Source organism: Pantherophis guttatus, chromosome 2 (genome assembly GCF_059756535.1).
Source record: "Pantherophis guttatus breed Tessera chromosome 2, ASM5975653v1, whole genome shotgun sequence".
NCBI lineage: Eukaryota > Metazoa > Chordata > Lepidosauria > Squamata > Colubridae > Pantherophis > Pantherophis guttatus.
Window position 1 is genome coordinate 157628673 of NC_142064.1, and position 27123 is coordinate 157655795.

Genomic DNA, 27123 nt, shown 5'->3' on the forward strand with positions numbered 1-27123 from the left:
GTCATTTTATTCACATCTAGTATTTGCTGCAATGGATAAAAGTGACTTGGATTCCAGATGGTGATGATAATATGTTGTTTTAACTAGAAACATCCTGTGGTTTAATAAATGGTTTCACATGTAAACATGTGTGCACATACAAATATTCCACCTTCCTTGGTTTTAAATTATATGATGGAGAGAGAAATTTGCCAAGATGCACCACAGCTATTGGACCAGACCAGCTAATAGCACCAGGCAGTGTTTGACAACATTCAAAGTTAACTGAATTCTCTTGACTTCATGGTTTTGTCATACTAGTTCAGAACAACAGGTGGGGGAAAGGTGCACAAAAGGAATAAGAGAAGAACTACTAAACCAGAGCAGAGTTATTATCAAGGAATATCAGAAAACCAAGAGCCTAGTAGCACTTTTTCTGACTTGATTGATTGATTGGTTGATTGATTGATTGATTGATTGATTGATTGATTGGATTTGTTAAAGGAGCCCAACTGGAAAAAGACAGATACATTCAGGCTCAGATTTTATTTCTGGAACTTATAATATTTCTAGGTTGTTTTACGGTTGAAATTGCAGATAAACTTTCTTGTTCATGAACTGATGTGTTCATGAACTGACTTCTACTGAGAAGTCTGCTGTCCTTCTAGTATGGCTAGACAAGAAAGGGGCAGTAGCTTACTGATATAGGTAGTCCTCAAGTTACATCCATTTGTTTAGCTACCATTGGAAGTTGTGACACTGAAAAAAGTGACTTACAACCAATTCTCATTTTTATGACCGTTGTAGCATCCTCGCAGTCACATGGGTGTGATCTGATTGCTTGGCAATTGGCTTGCACTTATGACCATTACAGCATCCTGAAGTCATATGAATGCGATCAGGAACTTGGCAATCAGCTTGCACTTATGACAGTTGTAACATTCTGCAGTCACATGATCACAATTTTTGACTTTCCCATCCAGCTTCCAACAAGCCAAGTCAATTGGGAAGCCTGCAGGAGATTGGAAGCTGCAATTGTATGATGTCTTGCTTAATGAGATGGCAAAAATGATGATAAAGTTTAGTGTGGTTACATGATGTCTCATTTAACAACTGCACCATTTAACAATGAATTTTCCACTCCCAATTGTGATTGGAAATAGAGGATTACCTGTTCTGCTTGCCAGAATTCCTCCAGAGTTTGCATTGGCATAGCTTGTTTCTCTTTGTGCAGATGTGTGTTTGAAATAAAACCTGCAGCAGAGAAAGTCTGCTAATGTCAGATGCAAATAACTGGGAGCATTTGTTGAATTCTAGTATAGTAGAGTGTTAAATTCTAGCATAATAGAGTTTATTATTGCTACCTATATGCAAAAATCTAGTCAACTAACAAGCAAAGCTAAATTAACTGTAGCTAAGGATCAACAGAATTCACTGGACTTGGGTCTCTTGTGGTAACACAATGACTCTGAACTGATGACACATTTAACTCTCCCTTCCAGCTCAGCCTGCTTTCTCCTATAACTATTTCTGTTTATCCCAGTCCAACTCTTTTCTTCGTTTAAGCCACATCCACAGTTGCAAGCCAGCTGTCTTGAATTACTTCTCCCAAACAATGAAAGATGCACCCCATCACTTTAGCTGTGAAGTCAACTTTTCCCTAAATTTTTGTATAAGATTTTGTATTCTTTTCATGTGTGAAGAAGACTAGATATAAATACGAATACCAGCTACCTATTTAAGGAATTAATATGCTACTTAATATTGGTAATAACATCTAATCTTAATATTTAACATAGTTACCAGACATATGTGTCTTTTTGTGAAAAGAGTTCAAGTATATGAACATAATCTAATTTTTATTATTTGTTAATAACATGAGATATGGTATGAACAGATCTTTGAATTATTAGAGCAGGTGATTAGTTACTGAAATGGTTCGTACATGCCTTGATGAAGGGGAAAGTCATTTATTTATTGCTTTTTTCATTGTTTTTCCCTCCTACCCTTTTTTTCCTCTGTACTTTTTATTTTTCGTTTCCTTTTTTATCTTTTTCTTAGTTTACATTAGTTTTTTATCTTTATATTTTTAAACTTTAATAAAAAATATTATTTAAAATAGTGAAAAAAATGATTTTTTCTCAGTACTGGGGCATGTACATCTGGCATAAAGTTTGCCCACAATAAGATTCAAGGTAGTTCTGAGTTTAGCTCCTCTCATTTTAGAAAGCATTGGTATCTGGAATCCTTACTTGGTTCCCTCACCCCAGCTGTAGAATATAGTCCTTGGGGAAAATCCATTTTGTATACATTCAAAACTATTATTGATCCTTTGTCAACATATCCGAGTTCTGTGTCCGTAGATCAAGTATATCATTTCATAATCTACCAAGTATTTGTATCATTTCTGTGTTTGTGTGAACTTTGTGCTTCCTACTGAGATGTTCAGTGGCTTTTGATGACCCACAATAGTCAAGTTCAGATCTTGAAGCATGATACTTATTATGTTTGGCCACATCTCGCACACTGAAAGAGAAAACAAAAATTTGCGTATAATAAAGTCTTTTTTTCTCTTTAATTTTTATTGAGCTACGGGGTTTAGAATCCTGCATTAAAATTCTGTGAGTAGAAAAAAAAAATAATTCTGCTGAAGACAGGAGAATAATGCAAACATTTTGACAGACTAGCCTAACAGAGGTAAAGGAAAGATAACACTCGTATTTTTAGACGAGTTTGAGGGAAGGATTGTGCTATGCAAATGTCCCTTTCTTTACTCATTAAACTAAAATCTTCATGAACTTGGTTGGTTTTGGGAAACTGTTTATACCATTCACTATAAACATGAGGAATAGGAATTTGCTGTTTATAAATCCAAGGTACCTATTTGGTGGGGTTGGTTAAATGACACAGTCCTTAGTCCTTAGACACTTTTCTATACACTTCTCCACCCACAACCATAATTGAGCCCAAAATTTCTGTTGCTAAGCGAGACAGTTGTTAAGTGAGCTTTGCCCCATTTTGCGACCTTTCTTGCCACAGTTGTTAAGTGAATCATTATAGTTGTTAAATTAGTAACATGGTTGTTAAGTGAACCTGGCTTCCCCATTGACTTTGCTGGTCAGAAGGTTGCCAAAGTGATCACATGACACTGCAACCATCATAAATACCGGTATGAACTGGTTGCCGAGCAGCTTGAATTTTGATCACGTGATCGTGGGGATGCTGCAGTGGCGGTAAGTGTGAAAAACGGCCATAGGTCATTTATTTCATTGCCATTGTAACTTCAAACGGTCTCTAAACAAAAGTTTGTTGTTGTTAAGTCAAGGACTACCTGTACAGTCATTTTGGCTGAATGTCTGGCGTCATAAAAAGTTTGTCTCACTTTTGCAAGATTTCTGGAAAGAAAGTCGTCATAGCAAATTCAGGAAATTGGACATCTGGCAAAATGCAACAGAAAAATGATGCCAGTGTAGCCCAGAGGAATGTCCCAGTTCACTTGGAAGTACCCCTCCCGGTTATGTCCTAGCTTGGGCTCTTCTTTGCCAGGTGTCTCACTTACTCAGAGAATTCCAGCTGGCTCCTGGCTCCTCCGTCTCTAGAGAGCTTCTGCCAGAACTGAGCCACCTTCTTGCTGTATCTGAGATGAACATCCATTACTGATGGAATTTGCACTGAATCAGCAGGTTCTAGTCCAAGCCTCTGGATGATCTTGGAGCAGATCCTGCCAGGATGTAATCTCTGGTCCTAAGGGATCAGCTACAAACAATGAGGCAATCCCTGGCAGAGAAGACAGTCTGGGGAGCAAATCCAGGGAGTGGCTCCAGTGGTCAGAGTGATGCTTAGAAAACCATAAGAAAAAGAAGAATTAATTAGAGGGGGGGGCTTGTTGGAACCTCAGATAAATTGAGATAAAGTAGAGAAGGTATATACGCCCGGCTCAAAGAGAGAGATAGAAAAGAAGCTATGAAGTTGATCAGATCAGGTTTGAGCAGAAGGGCAGAGGAGCAATTATTTCTTGATTTAGTATGCTGCACCAATAAAATGTTCCAAATCTCCAGGACCGGAATTTGTTCCCTGTTTCATTTTCCACTGCTGCCTCCTCTCTGTTCATTCTCATTACTTTCAAAGTGCTGCTTCCATTGCCTTGTCTGGTTTTGGACTTTACCTAACTTTTTAATTGTCAAGTGCTGGCACAAGATATGAAAACCTATGGGACATTCTTTGGTGTTATCTTCAGCTGCCTTCTAGGGGTTTTTGCTTTTAAGCAGTGAAAAGGGGCTAATCCCTTTTGTCTACTGCAGGGCCGGCATAAATACTTAACATGACATTAGCCTTACCTTTCTGGATTTCAACACCCTTCCCCAACCAAGATTCTGGCTAGCAGTTTGGGACATGAAACCCAACCCACCTGGAAGCCCCATGTTTGGGGAAGGCTGTTTCATATCCAGCATCTGATGCCTCCGCTACACAATTAATGAAATTATGTAATACTTATGCAACACGTTTTGTAGAACTCAAAAGACAATTTTGCTGCTATGTCACTCATTGTGTGTACAGACGGTTATTTGTCATTGAAATCTGTTTAGATTATAATCATCCTTTAAACTGACTAAATCAATTTTTAAAAACTATTTCAGTTCCATAACATCTGCATGGCTGATTGATTCACAAGATGAAGGAAGTGTGATTTAGAAACTGGTGATGTTCACTAATTAAAATATATTTTTCATACTTACATCAGAGTACACACTGCTTGCCCAAGACATTTGCTGCCCAAGGCAAAGTAGGAAACAATCCTTCTGTCCGTCTCAAATCCAGATACTTATTCTGGCATTAAAGAAAAAGAAAAAGAAAAAAGACAGCACTAGTAAATTATATATCTGACAGTTTTCTACCCTTTTGTTATTCTCAGAAAAATCAGCTGCCTGAAGCCACTGTCTCAATTTGACCAGTGGTCAGCCCAGTCCTGAAAAATTTAATCAGAACTAGAGTAAGTGCAGTCCCTCAATGAGCAGCTCCAGTAATTATAACTTGCCTTTACAGATTAAACAATGGATGTTTTAATTGCCCAAATTGTAATTAGGCTAGTTGCATATAAACTTTTTAGCAACGATGGCATTGGTCAATCAAATCTAGTACTTTGTACAGTATGCGTGCAGGGGGAAGTCCTTTTGCACTTTAAATTGCACCCGGGTTATATGTGTGATTGTTCTAGTAATGAGCAGCAAACACAATTGGGTAATCTTAGGAGAAACCAAAATGTCCCATTCTGGAAAACAGCATTTAGAGTTGTTAAAATGAACTCACAATTAACATATCAATGAGCCCTTTTTCATTAAGCCATAACAAAAATGAAATTGTCTCTCTCTATGCCTTGCCCTCCAGTATAATCCTAATATGCCAGGCTATTTCACTAAGTTTCCATGGCCCTGCCTCCCTAGACATAGAGGCCTGAAGCATATTTAGGGACTTAAGAGTCCCAAAGAAAAAAAGAGAGCAGGAAGATGGTATCCTTGGAAAGTGAGAGCCACATAAGTAAGAAAAACCAGATGGTTGAAAAACAACAAGTTGGTCCATCAATGAACCCTCTGGCTAAATCACCCCTTGCATTGGGAGAGTAGTGGGCACAGAGCTTCTCTAGCAACTCCCATCATCCCTCCAAGTTTGAGAATCGGAGGGGAGATACATGGGGTGGGGAACTTGTGTCCCTCCAGTTCATGCAGATCTACAGTTTTTAATATTCCTCCCACTGGCCCAGATGGTTAGAGTTGATGGGAACTGGAGTCCAACAATCTCTGGAGGGTTGGTCTGGTAAGTCTAGAAAGGCAAGCGATAGGAAGATACGGAATGAGACAGAAAGTTGTTTGGGGACCTGCATGTTTTGAGGAGTTAATTAGAGTTAATTATACTAATTAGCTTGTAAATGAAACTCAGAAATTCTAACCAGATATATTCAGTATTGCAATACCTTTGCTGCATCTGACTAAACTAGGAGCTTATCAGCTGCTGTTTCCCATGCAGAAGTGGTATTCAGCCGGTTCAGACAGGTTCGGGCGAACCGGTGGTGAAAATCATGGGTAGGTCCACTTCCCTCGCCCCCCTGCCCTCCCACCCCAGCTCTATGCCGTCCTATTTAGGCATGTTTTTGAGGCCAGGTGCATGTGTGGAAGGCAGGCATGCACACAAACCATGTGCGCACATGGGGAGAACCTATAGTAACAAAATGTGAAACCGACTGCTGTTCCCATGGCTTTGCAGTTTTTCTTCTCTACATATGTATGTTCCAACTCATCCAGCCACTGGTCCCCACTTGCATATCTTGTTTGTTGTATCAGTTGTATCAGGCATTATTCCTTCGTGTGTGAAATGGCTGCTTCCAAATGGAGTTGAAATGATGGCCACTTCCAAGCGGGTCTAGTAGTGTTCATATGCATGAAATTTAATGGGAGTAAGTTCAGAACTTCTTATATTCCCACCACTTCTGACTTTGCTGCATAAAATCTATTAAAGAGGATAATATGGGATAGCTGTATACAGGTAGTCCTTGACCTACGACTACAATTGAGCCTAACATTTCTGTTCCTAAGGGAGACTTAGTGAGTTTTGCCCCATTTTATGACCTTTTTTGTAACAGTTGTTAAATGAATCGCTGCCGTTATTAAGCTAGTAACACACTTGTTAAGTGAATCTGGTTTCCCCACTGATTTTGCCTGTCAGAAAGTCACACAAGGTGATCCCGGGACTCTGCAACCATCATAAATACGAGTCAGTTGCCAATCATCTGAATTTTTATCATATGATCGTGGGGATGCTGCAACGGTCATAAGTGTGAAAAATGGCCATAATGGTCACTTTTTTCAGTGCCGCTGTAACTTTGAACTGTCACTAAATGAACTGTTGTAAGTCAAGGACTACCTGCAGTGCTTTTCAATTGCTAACACAGGTTTTCTCCATCTGGAAACTTTTTTTTTGAGTTTAGCACTTCACAAAGTTCTCCAGGCTATAACCTTTGTGGAAGCCTTGTCAATATTTCCTGACTCTTTCCAACATTACAAGTGCCCCAGTTTCTGGCTGTTCCTTGATGCATGTTCTTCAAACATAAATAAAGAAAACAGAGTGGAGGTACTTTTTTTAGAATAGTGGAGCCACTCTGGAAATTGCTACCTGTCTAAATATACTTAATTTTCTCAGAGTAGTTTTAAAAAATGGTTTGGCAACGCTGAAGCAGAAGTTGTGCTGCTTCGCTTTTACTCCATCACAAAAGTAACTTTGGGGTTGTTGTTTTTTTCAAACAAAGCCCTATTTTCTTTCAGCAAAGAACAAATAAATAGATAGATGCCAAAAACCTCAGTATGTTAATAAGCAAAGCTAGACTCGCTCCTCAGCCAAGAGGCACACAATGAGCTTTATCACCTGCAACCTCAAAAGCAATCCTAATTGTTTTTAGCGGTGGGTGGAACTCCCAAGGCATCCTGGTCTCTGGTGTGTTATATAAATCAAGTGTAGTCATGAACAGTAACTGTTGACTGGTTAGCAGTGTATCTACGAGCTAAACTGGGATTGTTGTTTGTAAGATTCTTATGTGTGGTTTTATACCAAAATGGTGAGGCATCCATCCTCCTTTTTAAGGTGTTCATTTGATGTATTGGGAGGGGGAGGAGGAGAGGGATGAGTGTGCACTTTTTATTAATTATGGCTTTTGGAACAATTGTGTCCTTTGCAACTCCTTTGAATAAATACAGTTGGATACTTCTATTTCACGGCCCCATAAAACCATGCAATAAATGCAGGAGGGGAGAGACTTCTGGCCTGGGATCATCCCAGCCCTTATTAGTTTGAGCTTCTACTTCCACAGATAAAGAGCTGATAGAGTTTCTATAGCCCATGCTCGGTACTCCCCCTCACTGCCAATGCACTACAGCTATAATCTCGTTCTATTAATCGCCCACCCCTTCCTTCCAAGTGGCCACTTCAGCACTTTCCTGCCTCGCAAAGCCAGAGCACATTCCCAGCCCTCATCAGACCATTCAGAGCCCCTGACAGCCACGAATACCTGACGCCGACACCTTCTCGCTCTGTATCGATCCCCTCTCCTTTCCAATCAGTGCTGCCAGGGTGATGGATCAGAGAGGCTGTGGCCTTGTGCACCCTCTTTCCCTCCTCCCCCTCCTTTCTCCACTGATGCAACCACAACGTGTGGGAACTAGGAGGAACACCTGATTCCTCCATGGAAGTCTCATACAGAAATTAAGCTGGACCTACAACTGCCTAGCTGTGTCAGTACAGCTCCATGCTCTGCTTCATGTTGCTTTCTTTCTCTTGACAGTAGACTTCTCTTCAACTGACATTTACTGTCAATATGATCTCTAGCACAGTGGTCCCCAACTCCCGGTCTGTGGACTGGCACCAGGCCATGGCATGCCTGAAATCGGGCCGCGCAAACAAATGAAGCCCCATCCACGGGATGCAGGCAGCCACACCCTCTCCGGCCCGCAGAAACACCTCTCTCCACAGTACCGGTGCCTGGTGCCCAAAAGATTGGGGGCCACCGCTCTAGCATATCTGATGAGGACTTTGATCCAGGCCTTCCCCATGAGCTATGGTGGCTAATGTTTGGGGATGGTTGAAACCAGGATTTGTAATATTTGTGGTGCTGCTTCTCTTCTTTTCATTTTGGTGCTTAGCCACAGGTAAAGATTAATAACTGGATATGCAGAAGGACGGGGGAAATTAGTTTGCTCAGAATATTAAATATATAAAAAAAAAATCTGCAATGTGCCATGCATTTTGGATTCAAGAGAACTTTAATGAAGCCATGGCGAGCTACATATCCCTGCTGAAGCAAGATAGAGTTTATGGTGGGGATTGGTGACCACGGGCACTCCAGACAGTTGCTTCTTGTGAATAGACCGCAGAAATGGAGGTTTTTGTGGTGAGCTTATGAGTCAAGTGGCTGGGAGTCAAGGGATTCCATCTAAACTCATAGTCATAACACAACTTTTATGGACAAAAAAAGCTTATCGGAACCCCATTTTTTAATAAGCATCTTTGAAAATACTCTTTACTGCTTTTAAATATTAAAAACCTTCAGAACGGCAAGTTTTAATCACATTCACTGTGTGGGTTTCCTTCTCCTTAGCTTTGAATACCACTTAAAGGACTAGAAAAATATGACTTCTTAGAATAAACAGCAAAAGAGTGTTTAGACAAGTGTTGATTTAGGAAAGTTAAAAGTGGACTAAAGGTCCAGATGGGTTTAGAATAAAATATTTGAAATTAATTATAAAAATCTTTCCCACGGGAAACTGTCATTGTTTGGGTTATTTGGAAAAAAACCCAACATGATAGGAAGGGACTATGAAGGTTAGACATTGGACAGAACTAGAAGATACTAATTTTAAGTTAAAGGAGAAGAATACTTAAATTCGACTTGTTAATAAAGAATGGAGCAAAATGCTTTTAACAGTGGAAGTTTTGAAGAATATTTTTAAACAATGGATTCAGGAATTCATTTTAAGAATATCTGACACCATAAATAGATGGTGTGTTAATGATATCTCAGAAGAATAAGCTAAATTAAATAAGATTTAAGTATAATAAATTACAAGAACAATATGGGAAAAGAAGATATACTGGACATAACAAACAAAATTGGTTGGTATCTTAATGCTTAAAAAAGACTTACAAATATCAAACCAGAAGAGTGATTTGGATAATCTTTTTTTTTTTTTTTACTGGATGTACAAAAGACATCAGATACGTTTTGAAGGAATTTCTTAGAAGGGGCAAAGAAAAAATAAAAATAAATCAAGTTCTAGAACAGGCCTGTGAAACTGGCAGTCCTTGGGCTGGATATGTCACATACAGGCCACACCCACCCCAGCTCTGCAAAGACAAAAAAACATCACAATACGTCATGATCCAGCTCGTGATGTGATTGAGTTTGACACCCGTATTCTAGGACATTATTTGACGGGATTAAAAACCAGGAATGTTAAAAGTAAAGGGGAAGAATATAGAGTTGGCTTATTTGTTCCAGGTTAAAATAAATATAGAGCTATAATTGCACTGAACAATGAACTAAAGGGCAACCATCAGTGAGCTGTTGGACAGCATTACTTGGTCTGTTGTGTGGATGTTTGGGTGGTTTAGGGATGGAGAATTGTGGTGGGTGGGAGTGTGTTTGGGGATTATGTGTGTTGGACCTGGTCTTTGGGTGTTAAGTGAATTTCGTTGTATGGGTATACTGTGTATACACATACAATGACAAAGTTGTTATTATTATTATGATCAATCTTTGGTGAGATTCACAGCCTTTGAGGCTGGTTAATAGCTTAGCAGCTCGAGTCCTAACCAAGGATTTAGGAACTGTTAAGGTATTGTCGGAGGATGTAAGCTGTTCCGAGTAGGGTGGTTTTTTGTAGAATATTTATTATTATTATTATTAATATTATTATTATTAAATATATAGTAATCTCTGGTAACTTGATGAACTTTTGCTGATAAGGAAAGAATGATGAGACTTTTGGATTTTGTTTGTAACAGAGATGGGGAGATGGGAAGAAGAGAGCACTGGTATTTTAAGAGACAGTGCTACGTTACTAACATTGGTTGTGATGAAGGAGGAAGTTACTTTTTAATCTTTTTTTTTCTTTTTCACATTTTCTATCTTTTATTTTTTATATCCTATAGTTTTTATTTTCTCTAACTAATCTCTAATAAAATTAAACGAGTGTTTGTGTGTACACACACATACACAAACACTTTTGGGTTTAAAGCAAAAGTGGCAGAATCAGGGTGCTTTTTAAGACGAAAGCTCAACCACAGAATGTACATTTCATCAGCCAGCCACCCCTCTGTTTTTCTCCTCATTGCATCCTATGTCAACGTAATTCTTTTCTCTCTTGTTTTTATCTATTGAAATCAATGGCCTGATAAATGAGAATGCATAAGGGAAGACCTCAAATAATGAAATATCTCTCGGGATTATATTTTAAATGATTAACTTTATTGCCTTGAATGAAAAAGGAGCAATCCAGCGAATCACTTCAAATACAAATCTATATTTTGGATGCGCCGTCTCCATGGGTGGGGCCCGGGTCAGGGTCCCTGTTCCCTCCTGTTAGCAAAGAGCCCAGGCAACATTCATGTTATTCCACTTAGTTTGCCTAGGGTATATACAACAGGAAGGGCTGAATCCTTAGTAATCAAAAATACAGCTGTTTTGTGTTTCCCTCTCTCCCTTTTTATGGAAAGGCACAGCCAAAATAAGCAATGGAAAACACAGGAGGTTTACACCTGCCCCCTTCCCAAAAAAGACAACCGGTTTATACAACAAAGTTGAGTCCCCCTGGAATCAACTATACAGCCTAGGGACCATGCATTAAGTGCCAGCAATGACTTAAGAAACAGGGTGTGGTGTTGAGGAGAGTCACTTTCACTTCTCCCCAACTTTGAATTTTCAGGCATTTCTTTAATAAACTTTTCAGGTGGGTATATTTTTGCCACCCTTGAATAGATGTTCACTCTTCTGTTTCTAAGGAATATTGATCTGGAAAGAGATGGTACGCTTAGCATTTGCTGTAGTTGTTTGTTTTGAGCGTTTGTTGTTTTGTGAAGAGATAGATCTCTGCATTCATTCTTTGTGTACCCTGCGCAAGGACAAACGGTGTAGGGATTTTTAGGAGTAATGTAACAAGAGAGCTCATCCATCTCTTGACGGACAGAAGATATACGCCTTTTCTGCCACTGAATCAAACACTGGCTCAGTCATTGCTCTGTCTCCATGCTCCTGATGAGATGCCTGGTTTTGTTTTTTTGTTTGTTTTTTTTAAAGTAATGTCTATTCTTCTACTCCCTTGTCAACAACGACAATGAAGCTACTGTTTTAAGGAGCAAAATTGCTTAGGTGATTTAATGTGAGAGGGCATCTAAAGGGGCTACATTGCACTAATGGTAGGAAAGACTCTTCCAGGATAATCTTAAGGCACCGAACTGGTTAAATCCAGGTGACCTTATGAATTCTTCTAGATTACTTTATCCTGACCCTTGCGCTCAAAGGACCAACCTTGGATTCATAATAGCTTATAGCTAACATTTGTTCACCGTCATACAGCATCTCTCAAATAGACAGGTATCTCTACAAATCGGATTAAAAATTAATTAAATAAATAACTGTCTCTTACAGATCTCTTAGATAGTACCAGTTGTCCAGTCAGTCTGAAGATGGACATGCAAAGTTGGCTTGATGGGCAGGCAGACTGGAAGATGAAACAAGGTACAAGGGCAGCCCAGGAGGTTTGCTGCTGTCTGCGGGCAGCAAATGTTTCTTTTCTTTTCTTGGCAGTCAGTTTGCAAACTACCCACGGTCAGTGAAGTTGCCTTGGTATCTGAAGCAGAACATCCCTCAGCGGCTTCTCCTTGCTCCCTTCCTGTAAAGGGGTGGGGGTGGTGAGGCCATTTACCTCCCTTTTCATGCTGGCTGCCTTCCTTTACTAAGGCTTGAAGTGTCTTAAGAAGGAATCCTCCTCTGGAGATCCATCACTTAGTGGGAGAACTCCTAATTGTAGGTGAAAGTTCTCAAGCTTTCTTAAGGCTTTGGAGATTTCTCTTTTCCCCGAGTGAAAAGCAACAGGAAACGGGCTATACCATTTGAATAAAAGAAAGAGTGCGGAATTCCTATATGTTGTCTGAAATGGATGTGAGGAGAGATGAAAGACTTCAAGAGCCAGAGGAAAGAATTTTTGCACCTTCTTGTCTCTTTGTGTCATTCCTGCTACCTCAATTTTAGAAGGAATGGTGGGGGGGATTGATTGATAGAACCTACTATTAGAAACAGTCCTAGTAACTGTCTCTACAACGCACTCTATACAGGGCTGCCTTGAAAAGCATCTGGAAACTCCAGTTGGTTCAAAATGCAGCAGCCCGCACGGTTTTGTGCAGACCTAGGTGTGTACATGTGTTACCTCTCCCACGGGAGCTGCATTGCTTGCCATTTTGCTTCTGGGTGCAATTCAAAGTGCTGGTTGCAATCTTTAAAGCCCTTCATGCCTTGGGACCAGGTTATTTGAGGGACCGTCTCTTGTAGGACACATCCACCCAACTCACTAGAGCAGGGGTGTCAAACTGGCAGCCTGCGGGCCGGATGCGTCACATGCAGGCCATGCCCACCCCAGCTCCGTGAAGGGAAAAAACACTGTGATACATCATGTGATAGCAATGTAACGCTGCGAGTTTGACACACGTACTCTAGAGCATGGAGGCAAGGAATGTTGCAAGTCCCCTCCCCTACATCTGGCAGAACTCAGAAGAAGGGCCTTCTCTGTGGTGGCTCCCTCCCTTTGAAATATCATCCCTTCAGAAATTAGACTGGCCCCCACTTTGACACTCTTTTGTAAGGCCCTGAAGACTTGGTTTTACCAGTGGGCCTGGGGAACCCAGAGAGGGATGGAGCCCATCAAGTGTCTCATTTGACTGCGTACTGTTGCCAGGGTGGTGGGGAGTTGTTGGGTTTTTTTTCCCCTGTATTGTGTTTTTTTTGCTTGTAAGCTGCCTAGAGTCTCTGTGAGCGAGTAGGCGGCCATATAAATTTCCTAAATAAATAAACTAAAGTACAGTAAGTAAAATGCAACTGGAACTAAATATGGGTGTGTTGACTCATAATGGGCTTTTGTTAAGTACTGTTTTGAATATCAGAGATAAAATATTCAAACTCTGCATCTCTGCTATAACTACAGCCTTCTTCCATTTCATCTCAAATAAGAGAAATGGCAGCCAAATTAATAATTCCCCTTTCAGTAATAATCTTACAGTGCATAATTACGTTTAGCTAGTTATGCAACAAAACTGCCTGAGATGCTGGTGAATAGATGCTAGCGAGTTTCCAGTATAGTGCAGATACTCTTGTTCTAGTATATAAAATACATCCGTACGATGAAATCGAATTTTGGAAAATCCTTTGTGTAGGCATGGCTTCTTTGCTCATTTGGTGCCCCACTTATTGCTACACAAAGGTTAGTTTTAAAGGTTTGAAATTTACGGGAGGCTACTAAGAGGGGACCTTTGCAGTCTTGATTTATTTACCTAATTTTAATTTCCAGGTATTTCCTCCCAGAATGGTAAGAAGGTAGCATTTCCTATAAGAGAGTTGAGTTGCCTGCTTTCAATAGCCAGTTCGGTACCCAAGTAAAGATAAGGTCAGCTTTATGTTAAAGTCATCCCAGCTGGCAGTTTCCTGTTGTGTCCTGCAAGGCTTCCCTTACCCTAATTTCCTTGTGATCCTTTCCTAGCCCCATGGTGATTCTTCCCCTCCACCCTCTCTCCCCCCTCCAATTTCTTCAGCAGCCACAGGCTTTGTTAGCACACTGGGGTTCAAAAGTCCGATTAGTCGTTAGGAGAGCAAAGGGTCAATTTACCAGTGTGCCTTCCTCTCATTTAACTAATTTAACAGTGGAATTGTTACAAATTCCATTTTATTAGAGTCTTGTTTCTCAGTCCAGCCGAATTACCCAAATCTCATTTTCTCAGAAGTGCTGAATATGTAATTAGAGGAAAAATTATGCTCCTGTTTCCTATTAGCGTGGAGCACGCATGTGAGAGAGAGCGTGTCCGCACGGGGGTGGATCATTTTGTATGTGTGTGTGACTAGTTTGTGGACTCTGCTTTGGGTGTATGTGTGAGCACACGTCTTTGTCTTAATCTATAGACTCACAGATATGATTACTCAAATCCTCATCTGGGTTTAGAGGTTTTTTACAAATTGTGTGAATGTGGATGTCTCTATTTCCATGTGCCAGAATCTCCATGTATATGGTTTTGTACGAGGGTGCACATTTTATGAAGCAAAGCATTATTTAGGGAACATGGATTATTTAAGGAACACAAATATCTTAATATTTTGGTATTATTTTAGAACTGGCTGCCTACAAACCTTCTAACTGACCAGACACCCCACCCCCCCCAGAAAAGGAAATTAACTTTCTCCTAGTGGCTGTCACGGCAGTCAGGCATGGGTGAGACATCGGCTGTTGTCCAATAGGACCGAGTCTACTGGAAGTTGGGGTGTACATGAATAGAGGGGAAAGGGATGGTTGGTATCTTTTTGTTTCCACAAATTAATAGAAAGGAAGTCTTCATGCACTTCTTTAAGGCTGTTGACCCCAGAGCAAAAAAACCAAGTTTTCCTTCCCGAGCATTTTGGACCCATATGAATTGTTGAGATCAATTGATTTTGTACATCAAGTAATTCATGTGGTCTCTTATGTTTGAACATATAAGACCATGAAATTGAAGGAGGTAAAAGACAGGTTGGAATAAAGCGTAACTAAGTAAAAACAATGAAAATAATGAAATGTAGTTTCAAAGTCTTCACTGCCCTGCCCCCTTGTTTACTCCATTAATACATTGGGGCCTGGGACGTGGCATTGTCTGAGATTTTACAATATATCCTTCAAACTGGAAAAGATTTCCTTGTTCCTTGTGTTCTTTTTTTCAAGCTGGGCAAACCAAGAACTGAATTTGATGCCTTTATCCTACTCTGCCATTAGGCTTCATTCCATGATATGTTTGCCAACTTAAATTGATTCCCTCTACCATTACCAACTACAGATAAAAATCTGATAACTACAACATTTTTATCCACTCAGAGTTCATCAAGAGTCCCGCCACCTCTGTTATCCTTGTGACAGCTTCTATGTTCTTCTGCTCTGAGAAGGAATGGCTGATCCAAGGTCATTCACTGAATATTTTGATTGAGCCTGGATTTTATTAATGGTATACCTTTGATTTTAATGTCAAATAAATATGGAGGACCTGGACTCCTGATTTATAACTATATAAGCTGATCTTGGAGACTTCTCTTTAATTTCATAGATTCTGCAGTCTTGAGTTATCTACAACAGACAGTAGTATAATCAACCATCTAGATTTCCTATCCCTAACTCCTGCCATATTCATTCTGGTCACCCTCCAGTTTCAAAGCCAAGAAGACATAAGCTTTTTATGAGGGACTTATATATCATTGTTTTTTCCCTCTCATCAAAGTCTCCTTAAATTATTTGCCAACCTGGGCCGTAGAAAGGATTTAAAAAATCCTGTTTTAAAGATAACAAACTCCCCTGTGAAAATATATTGATCGTGCCATTTCTCTTTATTTTCAAATTTAGCTTCCAATCTTAGTTAAATATTCACTTTCCATGAAATCCTAATTTCCATCTATAATTTAACAATAAACAGCAGGATTAAATATCTAATATAAGGAGCAATAGAAAATCTAGATAGCATAAACAGCCAAAACTGGGCTTTGAATTTCAGTTTGTTAGGCCAACAGGTGCAAAACAGAACTGAATGGAACTATACCTAACAGGTTTTCTTTGTCTTATGAGCAAATGTAAGCAATAATATAAACACATGTTGTTGTCTATAACATAGACCTGTAGTCTATGTTATAGACAACACAGACCATGAACCTGTAGTCTTGTGAACACACTTGAATTCCTCTGGAGGTTCTTCTCCCAAGCTAGCAGTCCCCTGTAATGGTTATTTTCCTATTATTAATTCATGGGGATATCCAAAAGAAATAGTCTTGTCGTTTTGACTATTTCCCTTTGTTAGTTATCTGTCATTTTTTTAAAAAAATGTCCCAAATGAGACCAAAGCATTTTGTTGGAATCAAAGCTGCAACTTGAAGGATGGTCCTATCGGAGATATAAATGTATTTACCTTGATTTCCAAGTCACTTGATCCCCAAAGTTTAAGGCAGTCAGCATCAATAATCCAATAACACCTATGAAAAAATATCATATGGAAAAGTTTATTGGGTTTTTTTTCAGGTGGCCTACGTTAACACCAGCAATCATACATAAACTTTCAATAAGAGTTTAAGAGTTTATTAGATTTCCATACCGCTCTTCTCCCAAAGGACTCAGGGTGGTGTACAGCCATATTAAAACACATAGATTTATAAAATTTAAAACCAATTAAAATTGAATATAAAATTTGGCCGCGAATTAAAACATACATACATTTTAAAAATTCATACTAGGCCAGTCCGGCTTGCTGAAACAGAAGGGTCTTAAGGGCGCGGCAAAAAATACGCAGGTCGGGGATAAGATGAAGCTCTAGGGGCAGCTCATTCCAGAGGGCTGGTGCCCCCACAGAGAAGGCTCTCCCCCTGAGTGTCGCCAGTCAGCATTGTTTGGCCGACGGCACCCTGAGGAATCCCTCTCTGTGGGAGTGTATTGGCTGGTGGGAGGTTGTTTCTGGCAGAAGGCGGTCTCGTATATACCCCGGTCCTAAGCCATGGAGCGCTTTAAAGGTGGTAACCAACACCTTGAATCGCACCCGGAAGACCACCGGGAGCCAGTGCAGCTCGTGCAGGAGGGGTGTTAATAAATCCTTCCTTATGGGGCAGATGGTAGAATATGGCTTGGTGGGGGAGACGAATAGCCTGTCTGGATAGAGCATGTTCTAAGACTGTATCTCTTTTTCTAGTGAGAATTTCCTGCAGGCAGAATACAGTAGAGAGTGATAGGTAAAATGTTTTTAAAGCTCTACATTATTTTATCCCCACATTTAATTCCTTGTACCATGTGTAATGCCTTCATTAGGAGGTTGAATGTTAGAGGGTGGGAAATTCCTATTCTTCACACACACACACATACACACACACACACACACACATACACACACACCTAGGAAATAGGAGCACCTGAGATCTAAATTAGAGGCAGGTAAGAGGAGATGAAGTAGCCTGAAGAAAAGGTGAGATAGTTTTCAATACACGATGGGTCTAATTTTAAGGGTACTTTTCCCTAGCGTGTATCCAATTGCATTCATCCTATTCAGAAAATGTCAGGGATAGGTTATTTAGACTGCTAAAACCCAGTTAAATTGTTTTCTAGCAATTGGGAAACTATATTGAAGTTCCAACTGAGAAATGTTCAAAGAAAAAAAGATTTGAATAGGACAGCTTCTCCATATCCCATCTTGAAAGCGTTATGTGAATGCATGGCATGGAACTTGTCATGGAACTGTAAATTAGGATACGTTTTTGGTCTTGGAAAGTGATGGAAAAAGTAACGTAACTCTGCCTGGATCTCAAGTCCAGAATCCACAGCCAAGTTAGAGGGGCAAAATCCCCTGTAATGAATGTTCACTTAGAACAGCAACAAATAGACTTAGAGTCAGTGCCTTAGTTGTCCTGACATATCATAGTCCATTGGTGTTGATAGTGGTGTCTCCAGCATTCTCCCCTGTTTTCATATTTCATCATCACAGTACATACAGGCATGTATAAAAATACATAGGGGTCACCGTATTGTTTTTAAGTTTAAAAACATATGTTATCTCAAACAAAATGGCACCCTCAAAGACTACCTTAAAGGGGGACAGGGTAGAAGATGATGAAGTCTGGAGCAAAATTTACTTGGCTGCGTCATTGAGTGGAATCTTTGTCCATTGCTGCATCTCCATGCTAAAGTAGTCTTTCCTGGATGAATTTTTGCTTGTCATGCAGCTGTTAAATGGCTTTGAGTGCTTGCCAGATTTTAAAAAAAAAGTTAGCAAAAGTTGGCACTTCAGAACAATTAGTAGATGATAAGGAGGGAGGTTATTGTACCTTTTCCACTGGGTCTCATCTGTGAACATTCTGCCTGAGCGATATTCTCTTATTTTAACTTATTTTTGCTTTTTTGAATGATCCTGCTAGACTCTTTGATTTAAAATCTGGGACTTATCGGCCATTTTTAATATATATTTTTTTGCAAACCATTCAGATTTGATGCCCTGCTGGGTTGTTATGGATTCCTTATCATGAGTCTGAGCTTAACTGCTCCAGAGTATTCCACCATGAAAAATGGGGGAATTCTAGGTCAGCCTGAAGTGCATGATTGAATTGTAAGGGGAAAACGGAGGCTAAACCTGGCTTTGTGGTCACAATTTAAGGTTGCATTCCTGTTTTGCCCCACCCCTGGTTTATCATATAATTTCTTCCGTAATGCGTCAATTGCAGTCAAATGATCTGCTGGAGTGAAAGCAGAACTATATGTTACAGCAACCTTCTCAAACATAGTGCTTTCTAATTTAAAGGATTAAGTTTCATCCTACTTCAAGATATGTGGTTGGAAAGATTGTAATATAAGAAATTCGAGGTTACTGAACAGAAGCAGCAGCCCTCTGTCAAATTCTCCCAAGCCAAAATATGTAGTGAAACTTCCACAATCTCTGGATGCCATTATTATATCCTCCTTTTCTAGGCAGCTATAACCTGACAATTTGAGGACACAGGAGAAGTTTTTATATACTTTTAACAGTTAAGAGGAAATTTGATGAGGAACTATGACTTTGGGTAGCTGTCATATACTTTTTGTAACATGAAATCCTACAGAGATAATATGGATGCTAGCTCATCTAAATCCTGAGGGGAATAGACAGCAGCCCAGAAATGGCAGTATTCTCCTCTTATATAGTGTCTGTGCTGTGTCTTATATAGTGTAGAAAGCCCTATTGTCTCAATAGTTCTTTTTTAAAAAAATGCTAGCTTTTCTTAAATTAAGTACATAAATTTGAAATCAGTTTGAGACTTATGGCTTGGGACTACAGGGAAGGCACATTCAAAGATGTGCGTTTGTAATCCTAATCCTTGCAGAGAAGGAGACACATAATAATCTGTACTCTCTTGATCCAAGTACCACAGCATCAGAGCAGAAGCATTCTGGATTTTGGGATTAAAAGGATCCTGAACATCTGTGTCTCAGCGCAGGAGAGAGAAGTGCCTTTATTCACCATGATTGGTATATCCCGAAATTCTTGGTGCTGTGCTCAGTAAAACTAGGACAATGCTCCATTGTCTGAGCTCGACCCTTGAAGTGCTCACTTATATAGAGCTGACATCCTCGGGTTTTAAAATACACACCTCTGCACCCTACAGTCTGAGCATCCCAAAAGGAACTCATTCCTTCCTGTAAGTCTGAGGCCCTGTTGATTGAGCAGCCGAATGTGCCAGTGCTGGAGAATCCAATTATGTCCCCTTAGCCAAAGCCTTTGTCCGCCATTTTGCCTCTGTTACACAACAGTATCATCCCATCACACTCTGAAATATACATGAAGTTGGCTGAATGCAGATGAAAATGCACCATTTACAGCATTAATATTTCATGCTCTCTCAGCTCCTTGCTTTCTGGCTAAGGAAGACAAGTAACCAGACCCCTCCCCTCTAGACATACTTACTTATACATAGGCAGTGGCTAATTCCCAATCGCCAGCTGGCCATGGGTGTAAGAGCTGTATATATGGAGGGGTGTGTCTGTATATGTGTGCATTCGTGTACTCAGTCCAGAGAATGAATAGGTGCTTGGTCAATGCGGGAAAGCCCTCTGATGTGCTTTTAGCAGGCAATTTGCACTTGTGATTTCTTTCTGTCATTTGCTTTTGCAATAAACTTTTCGGATAGGAAACAGAACCAGGCACAACATTTCTGGGTTGAAGGACACAGTATCTTCGGCTTTGCTTTCTGAACACTTAGATTTCAAGGCAGAGTTTTAACTGACTTACTTGTTTAGCCCGTCATTATTAAGAGTTTCATCATTTTGATGCTGAGTCCCTAATTCCCAGATAGAGGGCCAAGGAAGACAGTGAGGGGAAAAAGAGTCTTATGAGAAGGCAACCAAATATGGGTCAGCTGTGTATGTGAGGTGAGTCTAGGTGGATGGGATGTGTGAGTTTGAGTAAGATGCTGAAATACGGAGATGCCAGTTTAAGGAAGAACAAAGTGTTCCCCTGCAGACTGAAAGGGTATAATAGATTTCTTAATTTCAGATTATGGTGAAGAGGGATCCTGTTACAGGTTTCAATACTGGCTGTGAGGAAATTCAAAAGATAGACCGTATGTCATCTTTGCTAGGTTAATCTATGCATATTTCTGTGGAGCATTCGAGGGACTAGATAGGGCAAAACAAGCTCAGATTAAATCCCAGAAAGATGGAGTTGCCATCTGTAGATGACCCAAAGGTGACCTGGATGACTGAGAATCTCCATAGACATTCATATGTAGATGATTGATCTGGCTTGATCCTGGTTCCTAAATTAACTCCAAGTAAGATCATGCTTGTCCTAAGAAAGCAGGTTCGTGATTGAAGTCTTCTTGGATAGGGCTGTGGCCAGGGGACTGTTGCCCAGCTTCAGGTAGTCAGCCACTTCTAGGTCTTTTTAGATTAGGTAGCATTTTCATTTAGACTATTGCAAGTATTCTACATGGGGCTGCCTGTGAAAACGAGTGAGAAGCTGCAAAGAGGTTACAGCAGCCCAGCTATTAGCAGGGAGGGCTAAGTAGTGTTACATCTGTTCCTTGGTCACTGCACTGGTTGCCAAAAGGCTTCTGGGTCAGATTCAAGGTTCTGCCTATTATCTGTAAGTCCATGCATGGCTTGGACTTCAGATCACCTCTTCTGCTTATATTTGCATTCCTTTTAGGACTACTAGACTTCCCATTCTACAGGAGATAAAAGGATTGGAAGCTTGAAGTCAAGTCTCTTTGATAGTGGCCCCCATGTAGTAGGTGGGTCTTCCATTCCACTTGCCTTTTGGAGGACTTTAAAAACTTTGTTCTGACCATCTTTTGATGTACATTGTGGACCTGGTCTGTCTTAATAAATTGATTGCAATTCGATTTTGATATATTTATTTTTTGTCTTTGTTATGTTTTGCTTGTTATGTAAACCATTCTAAATTTCAAGAGGGGTATATACCCTGTTTCCCCTAAAATAAAACATCCCCTAATAATAAGACCAATCGGGCTTTTGAGCACCTGCGCTAAAATAAGATACCCCCGAAAATAAGCCCTCCCTGGAAATATTTAAACGCATGCGCAGCCGGTCCCTGCCATTTTGTCTGATTAGGGTTAGGGAGACAGAGCTGGAAATTGGGTAAGATGGCAAGAGGTCTTGATCCTCATGCCCCAAATTAATAAGACATCCCGAAAAATAAGGCCAAGCAGTTAGTTCAAAAAAATATAAAACAGGGTCTTATTTTCCAGGAAACACGGTAGAACAAATAAACGAATATACCCATCATAATTGCAATACTAAAGGTAAAGGTTTCTCCTGTCCAGTTGTGTCCAACTCTAGGGGGCAGTGATCATTTCCATTTCTTAGCCGAGGGAGCTACCATTGTCCGAAGACATTTCCATGGTCATGTGGCCAAGCTCACAGAATGCTGTTGCCTTCCCACTGAAGTGGTACTTATTTATCTACTCGCATTTGCATGCTTTCAAACTGCTAGGTTGGCAGGAGCTGGGGCAACCCCGTCACATGGTGCTTGGGTCTCAAACTGCCACCCTTCCAATCGACAGGCCCAAAATTTTTAACCACTAGGCACTGTGCCCCCAATCAAAATATCTCATATCTTTGATGGGTTGCAGAGCAGTTAGTTTAAGGAACTAAATCAAGGGTGAGATGAGATCTGAATAGGCATTTCCTAACCGACACTGTCTCTCGCCCATCACACTATTGGCATCTGGCAAATCAAATCTTGGCAACCCCTGGGTAACTTCACTCGACAATAAATGAAATTCTGAAGAACATATTCATTCCACGCTGCAAGTTCATTCCCGTGTGCTGCAAGCAATAGATTTATGGCTCAGCCTGCCTAATCCCACCGCAATATTTCCAGGGGCATTAATGAGCTCTGCCGGTCTAGGGGGGTTGTTGGCAGAAAGTGCATCCTCTACATTGGCAGAACGAACGGATAGATGCTTCCTACCATGTGGTGAACCGAAGGCCATTCATAATCAGCAAATATCCCACAATAGACAAGTGTGTCACTGGTTGTCTTCTCCTGCTTCTCCCTGTCTTTTGTCTTTGGTTCCTTAGAAGAGGAGCTAGCCAAGAAGCATAGGAGAGAACACAGTTGTTGTCTTTGTGCTCTCACCGGGGATGTGGCAACTAGTCTCCCAAGGCAGTTTGGGGAAACCTAAATTTAGCAGCCAGCTTTCCCTGTCCCCAGCCCCATCAGCTCCATCCGCCTTCCCCTGTCAATGTGACTAGTTCTTGTTCCCACCGGTTGGGCTCCCTGCTTTGTATGGATGGTGCATTGTTGAGGGTAATGAAATATTCACAGGTCAATGCTTGGCTGAATGATGGCGTGAGCCGTCAACTCCTTCTCAGGGAGACAATTGCTTCCCAGGCGCAACCTCAGCTTCCTGGTGACTGGCATCAGTGTGAAAAGGAGGCCAAATTGGAAAAACAGCAGAGGCTAAGCCACCTAGAGCTGAGCCCCACTTGCATCCAGGTACCAGGGCCAGATTAGAAAGTGGGCAGAAAAAGTTAATTGACAAGCAGTGGCTATGTGGGATGCTGGCATTGGGAAATCGCAGCAACGCTCATAGGAGGCTTTATAGAAAGTTAAATTAATGCTAACATTTTAAAAGCCAGCCACAAGGAAAGCCTCTTTCCAATTTGCTTCTGTATGTACAAGTTGTGTTGGTCCCATTTATGGTTGCAGTTTTTAGAGTTCCTGGGGCTCAATAGAGGGACATTTCCAATTAGAGTTTCCTCCCCTTGGACCTCCCAGGAAAAGCCTGTGGGAAAGAGGCTTGCTCTTTTCTTGCAGCCCTTCTACTTCCTTTGTGATGTGCTGAGATTTGCACAAATGGAGTGGCTGTGGGGCACTGAGAAGTGGGGAGGGGAGGGAGCTTTGAACGAAAGCTGCTGCTTAATAGGCTTTGAGCTGGGAACACAACACTCTGAGTGTAGTTTTATCTGGCAGCCAGCTTTGTTCTGGCTCAGACCCAGCAAACACAGGCAGGGACCAGTGTGTGTGTAAAACCCTTGACACATCACAGTATAGACGAATTCCACTTTTCACTGCCTACCCCATCACCACCATCTCCCAAGCCTAGCAAAACCTCTGGAATCCACAGAGTAATTTCCTTTCCAGGAACTACCCTTCAACGTTTTCTTAGGACTATCCAAATTGCCACCCAGATACCTGGTACACCTATACGCATATATACGGCCTCTTTGCAGGCATGCCCAAATAGGTTAGCTATTGGCATCGATGCAATATATTGTTGCTGTATAAGCAATTGTTTCTGCTGGCTTGTGTATTAGCTGAATTTGTTTGCAGTTGTGACATCCAGGGGAGGTGAGAATGAAGAACAATACATGGCTTTGATTTGCTAAAAGTAAAGGGAGCTATGGATTCCCCAATTCAGCACTTCCTCTTCCATTCAAAAGGAAGGTGATTTAATCTCCAATAGCAAAGAAAACATACCCAGGCAATACTGCAGGCAACCAGCCTCCTAGTTATAGCAGGATGCCCGTTGGCATGCCAGGATATCATCACCCAGACAGATGCTAACTTTAAGCACTTGGCAGCTGTGGGACCAATTTAAATGAGACAGGGAGGGGTGCACAAGAGGCTGCACAGGTGCGTTCTTTTAGATTGCCTGGCGCTGGATTGAAGTGGGCTTGCCTTAAGGTTTAAAAGGCATGGCCTCCGATCTTAGCAAGAGATTCTGTGTTTTTTGATCTGACTTTTAATCATCACTGTCATTCATATTCATGGGGGGGGGATGGGGAGAGTTTGGGGCAGCAAATAATGGTGTGGGAATGACAATATCATCATGCAAATCCCAGGTACTTGGCACCAGATTTGCAGCATAGGAGCAAATAGCAACATTTGTATGATAACCTCACACTTTGCTGAGAATTCTGCTGCTTCTGAGACCCTCTCTGCTATATGTCGAACTGCGTGGCCACAGCTCACGTTAAACCAGGTTAGGCAAGCCATGGATGCCTTTGACTTCCCGATGTCTGATTAGATGGCCAGAGGGAAGATTTCAAGGTAGATTTAGGAATTTTTCAAGGTTGATTTTTTTTTTTTTTAATTTTACCTTCAGGGTACAGACTTTTACAGAATGCCAGCAAAGGGAGAGGTCTTGCCACAAAGCGACTGCCACCTAAATTCAGTGCAAGAGGAGGCTGTGGATGAATGGGACACAGATGAAGAAAGAGTAAACGTGGGCAATCCATTTAATTCAGTGACATGCCCTTAGTCTTCATGTCCCTGGGCAGTGAAAGAAGAGAAACCTTCAGCCCATTTAAGGAATTAGATTGGAAATACTATCGATAAATACTGTACTGCTAGGACAGCAACACAGTTTAGAGCCAGACTAATTTGTTTGTCATCTTTTAAATGACAGCATGCTTTTATGGTTGCTTGGCTCATTTTTAAATCTCATTCTGACAATAACTGTGGTAAGGACAGACTAAGAGATGGCTGATTGATACAGCCAGAGGTGGCCAGATTATGGCAGTCTTTATATCTGACCCAGGGGAGCTTTTCTTTCAGTCCTCAAGCAACACTCAATCTTCTTCATCCAGCCCCTTCCTGGACCTCCTTCCAGTGGACTAGGAAAGTGAACTATTCTGCCTCCCTCTCAACCTGCTTAAAAAAAAAAGTCAGAAATCTGGGAGGCCGGGGAATAGGTTTCAGGTTGGTTGCTTCAGCAGTAAAAGCTTGGGAGCAAGCAGTGAGCTCAGGGCAGATGCCATGGCTGTAGTTAGTCATAACCAGCTGCTGGTCTCTAAAGCCTCTTTGGAGCCTGATGTTGGGGCTGTTGCACTGATAGGCGACCAGCCCAGCTGGCGGACAGATGGTATTTTGGTGGCATGGCTATGCGGGATGTTAACTGACTGACCCACAATTGTCACGTCCCATTTATGTTCAGGGCTGCGTAGCTTTGCACTCCATGCTACTTTAGTGCAGGGGTGTCAAACTCACAGGCCAGATGTGTCATGCGTTGGCCATGCCCATCCCTGGTTTAGCGAAGGGGGGGAATTGTGATATGTCATGTGACCACATGATGCCGCGAGTTTGGCACCCCTGCTCTAGTGCTTTCCAATTGAATGAGGATGTGAATCCTCACACTGGTTATCACAATAACATCCCAATTTACCCCATGCCAAGAAAAGGCAACATGAAGACTCCCAAACAGGAAGACTTCCATTTTCTTCATGTGGAAACAAGGGGGAATCAACTATGTGGTGGTATGGCAAGAAATTTTGCTTCCCTATCCAAACTAACGAGGTCCTTGGGTGCTCAGGAGGTCTTTATTTCAAGACCAGCAGCCTGGTCTAAATGCAGCTATCCTGGAAGACCTGGGTGGTATCTTGATATTTGTATTGTGAAGTACAACTTCCTTGAGATTTAAGGTCATGGACTTTTTTTTTTCCCTTCCCAAAATAAAAGGAGGAAATGTTAAAAATGGAGTCATCAAGCAAAAGGCGACAGGCGCCACCGGCAAAATGCGGTGTCGGCAGGAACCAGCCCTACTCACTAAATGACTTGAGAGGGAATGGCCCCATGTTTGTGCTGAGGTGGCAGAGACCAGCAGGGAGAGAGCAATCCAAGCAAGCCCAAAAACTCCATTAATTAAAGAAACTCGTTAATGAAGGACATTTAATCAGTGCAAGATTAGATCCAACTCTGAGCATTGCCAACAAGGCAGATGAGACAGCTTGGGCCAGGCGCTGCAGAGGCAACCAGAGAGCAGAATGTCCAGCTCCAGTGGGTGGATAAGAACCAGCAAATGGGCAGGAATAAATCCGAAGGGAGATTGGAGGTGCAAGGAGAGGAATCCAGTGCAGGTCTCAGCTGGAATGGCTGCCTGGTCCATGTAGCAGAGGCTCTACTTTCCTCTTTCACACGGGAGATGCATGAAAATGGAAAGTGGAGTGCAATTGCATGAGTGATTTGTGGCTGTATTTATTTCTTGTGTTTCTTCATCCTGCCCATTTCTGATTGACCATTTCCACTCGAGAGAAGACAGAAGTCTAACAGGAAAAGCAGAAGTTGGAAGAAGGGAGAGAGGCATGAGCTAAGAGATCTCTAGCATCCAGACATCATGTCAACTGTTTCACCTACCAGCAATTCTGCTGCCTGCTTCTGCTTGTCCTTAGAGGCATTTGAGAGCCTGGAGGCTGCACTTTGGACGGATGGATAAGGCATTTAATAGGAAACAAGGTTCAAGAAACTGCAGGAGCATTTGGGATGGTGACACTTTCAGCTGAATGATGAAGCAGCAAAATCCTGTAGTGACAGAAAGTATTATATCAACTCAAACTTTCAATTGACATTGTTTCTAAA

The 27123-nt window shown here is 41.2% G+C and overlaps 1 protein-coding gene across 18 annotated transcripts in view; it reads left to right on the forward strand.

Annotated features, from left to right (window-relative positions):
- The window catches only part of RBFOX3 (RNA binding fox-1 homolog 3), a 461718-nt gene that overhangs the window by 399731 nt on the left and 34864 nt on the right, over positions 1–27123 (forward strand). The window lies entirely within an intron of this gene.